The sequence below is a fragment of the Pteropus alecto genome, unplaced genomic scaffold, assembly GCF_000325575.1.
Source record: "Pteropus alecto unplaced genomic scaffold, ASM32557v1 scaffold28, whole genome shotgun sequence".
NCBI lineage: Eukaryota > Metazoa > Chordata > Mammalia > Chiroptera > Pteropodidae > Pteropus > Pteropus alecto.
Window position 1 is genome coordinate 3,186,127 of NW_006441063.1, and position 8,435 is coordinate 3,194,561.

At 38.2% G+C, this 8,435-nt stretch overlaps 1 pseudogene; it reads right to left on the reverse strand.

The window, feature by feature from the left end:
- Positions 1-6,952: 6,952 nt before the first annotated feature.
- On the reverse strand, positions 6,953-7,061 carry LOC112484928 (annotated as a pseudogene).
- Positions 7,062-8,435: the final 1,374 nt, after the last annotated feature.

Consider the following 8,435-nt stretch of genomic DNA (forward strand, 5'->3'; position numbering starts at 1 on the left):
TGTCCTAGCCAGATTGTTCCTCTTAGGTAGCCTTCCTTGAGCTCTGCTTTTTATTTTTATGAGCTTCATTCCCCAATATTTCCACTCATTCTGTACACTAGCTGATAGTCTCAAGTGTTAGATGTCTACTCAGGAAAGCTGATTTGTATGGTCTACATTATGAACTCTCGTGTCTTCTAGCTTCTGGTAGGATTTAGCTATTGGAATCTCAGCTGGAGAATGGAGGGAGGGAGTAGGGTGAAGTCAGACTATTCTCATGGTTTCCCATGAGGTCGCCTTGGGTTGGCTATTCCTCAGTAGAAATTCACTATTCCTCTTGAAGTGGCCCACTCTACACACTTCTCTCCCCTTCCATATTCTAATAAACTCTCTATCCCTTCATCTCTTTGGGCCAAGGGATAGTAACTGCTCTACTGCTTTTAGTCCTGGGTCCTTGCACTGTGCCTTGTGGCTGCTCCAATCCCCTTCCAAACCTTTGAAATTAATTTCTTTGTAAGTAAATCCTTCTCAAATTATCCTAACAGGAGGGAGGGTGTCATCTGTTTGTCATAAACCTGACTGATATGCCTTTATTTTCTGGTTAACTTTGTGCCAAACAAACACAACAAGCTAAGCATTCTAAGAGGAAGAGAAATAAACAGAAGCCCAGAGCTGGGATCAAAGGTGAAATTTTCAGTGAATGGTAATAAATGACACTGAATGTAAGAAAGGGACCCTGTTAGGAAAAAGTCACCCATGGAAAGACACATAAAAATAGTTCAAAATTCACTTGCAGAGTCTTCAAGCCTGATTGCCAGTCACAAAAGAGCAGCGGCTACTAGATGATGTGAAAGGGTGCTTCTGTTAACAGATAACAGACATACAATTGCTGAACAGTTGGGCCATTCATTTTTAAGTGTCTGAAGAATCATTAAGTCCTCCTTCACTCCCTCTCACTTTGTATGGTATTTTGCGCAGAGTAAAATGCACATAGGTTCTTCCAAATGTCTCCTCCACAGTTTTCTTTGCTGTTAGGGAGACACAGCTGCACCATGTTTGTAATGCTGGAGCATGAAAAAGCTATTAATCGGGCTCCATCTAGATGCACCAAGTCTAACTGCAGAGCTGCCTCCAGCTTCATTATAGGAGTATATACAAAGCAATACAATTTTTAAAACACAGACCATAAAACAAATAATGGAAATTAAAATTATGAGGGAAAGTAAATAATATGTAAAGAGTTTACTGAAAGCCAGGCACCACAGATTTTATACACATCTCATTTTAGCCATGCAATCCTGCAAATTAGGTGTTATTATCCTGATTTAACAGATGAAGAATCAGAGGCAAAGAATAAATGACTTGCCAAGAATACTCAGGTAATAAATGGTAAAGCCAGAATTCAAAACCATGGTATCCCAAAGCTATTTACTAAATTGAGGAATGTGTTCCCCAGGGGATGTTCAAGACATCCATCTTGGTGGAGCAAACCAAACATTAGAAATTTAGTTATGTTTATTTTTTAATTTCATCATTTTAAAGTTTTTTGTATATGTTTTACATATAACCATAATATATTAGTACATAGTACATGCATACATATACGTAAATACATATTATGCTTCTGCTGGGCAGCTTTTCTTGATCTCTGCCTTTATTTTTTTCTGAGCCTTGTTCTTCGGTCTTCTCACTGATTCTGTGCACCAGCTGATTGCCTCAAGTGCTAGAAATCTACCCAGGAAGGCCGATATGCATGGGCTACATTAATGAGCTCTCATGTATTCTGGCTTCTGGTCGGTTATGAATAAAGATGTGTAAAATAAAAAGTTCGAAGCCCACTGCTCTGAACTCTTTCAAAGGACAGTATAGTGCAGTTGTTAGGAGCATAGATTCTGGAACTAGAATGTATATGTTCAAACCTCAGCCCTAACACATTTTAGCTGAGAGACCCTGGGTAACTTAGTCTCTCTGTACCTCTTCTGTAATATGCAAATTTAAGTAATACATAGAGCGCTTAGACAAATGTCTGGCACATAATAAGAGTCTAATAACCTAAGCCATTATCATCACATTACATGATCCTTCAAAGTAATCGTTCAGGAAATTACCTAGTCATACTACTACTACCATAGATCCCTCATAACTCTTTTTTTTTAATTTATTATTTATTAAAGTATAGTTGACATACAATATCATATTAGTTTCAGGTACACAACAGTGATCTGACATTTAGGTATCTTACAGTGTTTTGTCTACTTATGTTTCAAATCATTCTTCAAAATAAATCTATTTTCTAAAGTCAAATACAAATGCAAAGATTAAGGATGTTCATTTCTGTGACTTTTTACAAGAATATACCCTAAGCTCCGGCATCTCTTCGAAAAGAAGGCAAAGCATGTTATCAGCACTTTCAGCAATGCTAGACTAAGTTACTAACCAAAGAGGAGAAATCTAAGTTATGTCTAGCAAAAAGAATGCTCATATTAATGAAAAAAAAATAACCATTTTATTAGAGCAATGTAATGCAAGGAATCCAATAATTAGTGTCAAATAAAACTAGAATACCTGGCTCAATATTTGCTAATAGCATCACCTACAGATCATTAACATCTGTAAGGTGATTTAATAATTTCTTGCTTTCAGGTTTGAGGTGGGAGATGAGCTCAGTGAGGTGGAGAACCAGGTGATACAGGGTCATGTAAGCTATTGTTAGGACTTTGGCTTTTTGTTTTGAGTCAGCGGGGAAACCATTGGAGACTCTCGACAAAGGGGAAGGCATGTCATGCCTTTAAAAGGATCACTGTGACTCTTGGGTTGTGAATACTATTAAGGTGGAAGCAGGGACACCAATTAAGAACTGATGGCAGCAGTGCAGGTGAAAGGCGATGGTGTTTTGGAACATGGAGGTAGTAGTGGAAATGATGAGACATGATGACTTTGCAGATATATTTTGAAACTAAACATATATTTAAAGAGATAATGTAAGCTTCTGAACATATATTTAAAGGGATAATGTAAGTAAAATGCTTCAATCAGATAACTAGTATATGATAAAATCAATAAAGGGACACAATCATTATTACTCTATGCTCAAAATTTGTACAATAATCATGGATAGCCAGTCTGTTCTGGATTGGCATGAACTAGGATCTTCTAACATATTTTTTCCTTTCTAAAATATTTTAATTTTTCCTTAATAGGCAGATGGCATAATCCTAAGAGCTAGGGTTCTGTAGTCAGACATACATGGGTTCAAATCTTGGCTCCACCTCTTAGTAACTGTTTGACCTTGAGCAAGTTACTTAACCTCTCTGTACCACACTGCCTTCATCTGTAAAAAGGGAGACTTGATAAAATATACTCCAAAGAGTTTTGTGAGTATCCAATAAGTTAATCTTTATAAAGTATTTAGAACTGTGCCTGCCACATAGTAAATTCTCATTAAATGTTAGCTATTATTGTCAGCTTCTATGTTTTTTTGCTTTCTTATTTTACATTTTGAACTTTTTTGTTTTGATTGAAAAAGCAAATTGTGTTTGCTGTAAAAGAAAATTTTAAACCATACAGATATGAATGACTTAGAAATTAAAATGCCCCTCTAATTCTATACCCAGAGGGAATTATTAAACAGTATAGTAAATATTGATCCAGATTTTTACCTATGTGTCTAGCACACCTACCTATGCGTTAATTTACTTTTTAATAAAACAGGTACTTTGCAACTTTTTAAAATTTATTTATGCCTACAGCACCTGGTCTTCCTAAGTGGTCTCCCATCCAAGCACTAACCAGGCATGATCCTGCTTAGCTTCCGAGATCAGACATCGGACTTGTTCAGGGTGGCATGGCCGTAGACCATGAACCATGGCTTCACTGAGGTGTAAACACAAGAACTTCTGCATGTAAAGGAGATGTGCTAACCATTACACTATGGAACCACAACCTTTTTTTATCAATTAAATTTTGATCTTAGATATTTTTCCATGTAAGTACACATAAAGTGATTATACTGATATTCATAGTTGCATTGTAGTCTAGTGTATGGAAGCCCAATAATTTATTTATTCATTAGTTTATTGAAGTCATTTAGGTGTCCTTCAATTATTTTCACTCTAACAATGCAGCAATTGGAGTCATTTGTATATTTCTGTAGAAAAACATTCTGGAAGAATTTATCTACAGAAGTGGTTATAATGAGTAAGAATTATATGCCTTTCTAAAATATTTATAATCTGTATTGCCAAATTGTCTTTTGAAAAGATCATACCTTTTTGAATTCCCACAAACTGTGAATAAGTGTGAATATTTCTTCTGCTAACTAGACTGGGCAATCTTTTTAATCCTTGCCAATCTTTTTAATCCTTGCCAATCTAATAGGAAAAATAAATATCTAAGTTTTATTGTTTGATTTGCACTTTTTATGGTAGAGTTAATTGTCTTTTCAAATGTTTAAAAATTAGATTTTTTTTTTTTGTACAAACTCTGTAGTTTTACTCATTGATTTTTTTCTGGTTGAGTTTTTTAATTATTTATTTTTTTCTTTTCTCCTCTTTAAATTTTGAAAATGGCAAGCCTTAGGGTGAGTGAAAATATTCTTCTTAAACAAAAGTCCCTGGCTTTGGACTTGTGTGTCCTCAGTTCATTTATCTTGGAGCTGCACTACAAAAATTTAGTAATCAAAGAAGCCATTAAAATCTGATTTATAAATTCGAATGATTATGGGATTTTACAGTGGAGTTTTCAAAGTGGAGACACATCTGTTTATCTGATTCCAAATAGAGAAATAAACAGAGATGGCAGCTGCATTGTAATGCAATTCAAAATACAAACCTTGGAAGTTTTTGTTGAATGTTGTATAAAAAGAAACTAGTTCAGCTAAAAAGCATAATCCATCAAATGTCTTCCTTGTTCATGCATACCTCTATTTTCACTTGACACAAAATGCTGAAGAATGAATAACAACTAGAATTAATAAGGGAAATTGCCAAGCATTTTGTACATATTGTCAGATGGGTGGTGACTTCTGTATATCAACATGATTTCCTGAGGAGTATATGAGTGGTCGGTCATGTATGAGGGGAGCACTGAAAGAGCATACAATGGTAAGCAGAGAGTCGTAAAAACATACCTTTGAACTCCGCCTTCTCCAGCACGAGGGAGGTGGCTCCATAGGCTGAAACCATTGGCTACAGGGATTGTGGCAGAGGTATTTACTACTCACTGAATGTCATGGGCACTTCCACATTTCCCAGCACCCCTGAAATATGCAGGGGCACAGAACAGTAAGTCTGGCCAATGGGTTGTGAGAAGGAGACAAATGTCACTTCTGGCCTGAAGCATTGAATGTCTTGCCCCCCTCTCTTGCCCTGTTACAGCAACCAAAGAGGTCAGGATCCCATATGGTGCAGCTGAAAGGCAGCTGAACCTCCATCAGCAGCCTGGGGCCTTGAGGGACCAGTTGAAGCAGGTTTCCTCGCTGACCCACATTGGACCTGTAGCATAAGTGAGAAAGAAACTTTTTGTTTGTGTTAAGCACTGAGAGTGGATTGTCGTTTGCATTGCATCATAGCCCAGGTTAACATAGCTGACTCGGCCTTATTAATAATAGCTAACACTGTTGAGTGCTAATCCATTGCAGGCACCAAGCTGTAAATTCTACATGCATTACCTAATATCTCACAACAACCTTATGAGATAGACAATAGTATCATCATATATGACATATGATATATATCTATATCGTACATATCAATGGTATGTAGATATCATCTATATGCAGATATATGATATATCATATATATATGAGATAGACAATAGTATTATCATATATGCCATGATATATATCTATATCATACATATCAATAGTATGTAGATATCATCTATATGCAGATATATGATATGTCATATACATCAGTAGTATATTGTGAAAGGAAGCTTTCTTCCTTTCCTCTTGTTATGCTAGAAATCATGTCTCTCCTTCAAGGTAAGGTCACTCTCTCCACATGAGATCTGGATGCCATCTCTTCTCCCTTTAGAATATTGATTATTCTTTCAGTCTCCTGAATCTGTGTTTTCTCCCCTTCTATTCAGTTTGCCCCTCAGTGTTCTCAAGTCTCTCCAAGCTTAATAAAAGCCCTCCATTCACCTCTCTTCCTCCTCCAATTACTATCTCCCCATCTCTCCTAGACTATCTCTATCTCCTACCTCCAAAGCATTCACCTTCACTTCGTTCCCTTAGCTTCTCCCATTCTTACCACTCTAATATTGTTTATTCTTCCTGCACTCTATCAAACAGCTCTTTTCAGCACCACTAATGATCTCTGCATTCTTAAATTCAGTGAGCATTTAGTTTTCACCTTACTTGATTTCTCAGTGTCATGTGATGCAATTGACCACACTCTCCTTATTAAAACTCTATTCTGTAGGATGTCCCTTTCTGGTCACTCTATCTCCTTTTCAGCTTCAGCATCTGTTGCTGGGCCATTAAATGTGGGCCTTTGTCACATCTCATCCTAACTTCTCTTTTGTTCTCATTCTGTAGTCACTTTCCAGTCATTCACCTAGCAGTCTTTCCCAAGGCTACTATCTCCACCTAGACCCAGGCATCTGCCAAAAAATGTGCCTCCATCTGGACCTTCTGCTCAATTGCCTGCTCAGCTCAGCATCTCCACTTTTATATCATAAACTGTCATGCTCTCCCCGCCTGACCTACCTAACTCCAAAGCCACCTGCTCCTTCATCAATGTTCCCTATCTCAGTAAACAGAGCCACCCTCCCCCTGTCTACCTGTCTTGGAAACCTAGGAGTAGGGCTGCACCAATACCTTCAGGACTGTTTGGTGCCAAAATGTGCTTCACTATATTTTGAAATTAAAAAAATAAATAAGGCATATTATAAATATAATGTCTTTAAAAGTTCTGATTTTCCCTTAGTAACTACAATGATGCTTTTATTTTTTGTATTTTTTTAATAATGCCTACAGCACCTGGTCTTCCTTGGTGGTCTCCCATCCAAGTACTAACCAGGTCCAACCCTGCTTAGCTTTCGAGATCAGGCACATTCAGGGCGGCATGGCTATAGATTACAATGATGCTTTTAAAAAGACTATCCAATCCTTTGCAAAATAATTTAGGGCCTTTTTTTGCTATTGCTCTAAGAGCTATTTGGTAGTCCTGTCTTGCCTAGGAGTTAATAGTCAGACATCATATCTTAATTCTATGTCCTAAAATATTTTCAAATCTGCCTGCTCCTCTCTGGTGCCAATGCCCTCTATTCCAAGCCAGTGTGACTACTTGTCTGAATTTGTGTGAAAACCTCTGAAAACTACTCCCTGCACCAATTTATTCTCCACGAAGCAGACAGGCAGAATGATTCTAGGTATACTTATAATGGATCCTATCAATCCATTGCTTAAAAGCCCTCAATGGCTTCCCATTGTCTTCAGGATAAAATCTTAGATCCTTAACAGGCCCAAGAACCTGCCACCTTGCCATGATCCAGTGTTAACTGTTTGAGCTATGGAAAGAGCCAAGCTCCCTGTGAGCCTTTGCACATGATTTACGCTCTGCCCAGAGCTTTCTTGCCCCCTCCTGGCTTCTTTTTCAGTTCTTACATTTGATGTCCTGTCTTCAGATAAGCTTTTAACCCCTCACACCAGGTCAGTGCTCCTTGTTAAACATTTTCATAGTAACTCCTTCTTTGCTTTGTAACTAAGTAATTATTTGTGTATTGGAAAAAGTCAGTAACACGTTTCTGTACACACAGAAATTCAGCAATCCTTGAATCCTAACCCTGGAAGATGGCTTTTTGCCTTTCTTTTATAATGGCCAAGTGTTGATGCACTGGACACTAAGGTTTGACTACAGAAAAATGTGACATCTCTGGGCAAATTCTAGAGTAATGATGTTCTGCTGTTGGTGAACCTTTTCCAACATGTTCCTGTCACAGATTGTACACCTTAGCCACCTTCTATGGAAGGAAGGGGGCTGTCCAGCATACAAGCTGGACTAGCCAAACTGGGCCCCAGCAAACCCATTGTATAATCCCCACATCCCTAAACGCGGGGAACATTAATCACTTTACAGGGCTGTAGTAGGGCTGACTCATTTAATAAAGATTTAATGAAAATCTAGTATATGCCAGGGTTTGGGTTAGATACTGGGGATACAAATGTGATTTAGGATGTTTAGCAGAGTACCTATCTCATTTAGTTATAAATGGTCACTATTACTAGTGTATTACAGTTGTGCGTCGACGTTTGCCTGTGTAACACACCTTGAGTGAGAACATGTTTTATCTGTGACGTCCATGACTATCCCAACAGGGTCCCTGTGTGGCCAGGATCTCCACCACAGCAAACGTGCGCTCTTTAAGGAACAACTGTGCGGCGTAGCCGCCCCCGCCTCCGCTCCCGGGCCACCAGAGGGCGCGCGGCCTTCCCCGCCCCACCACCGCGT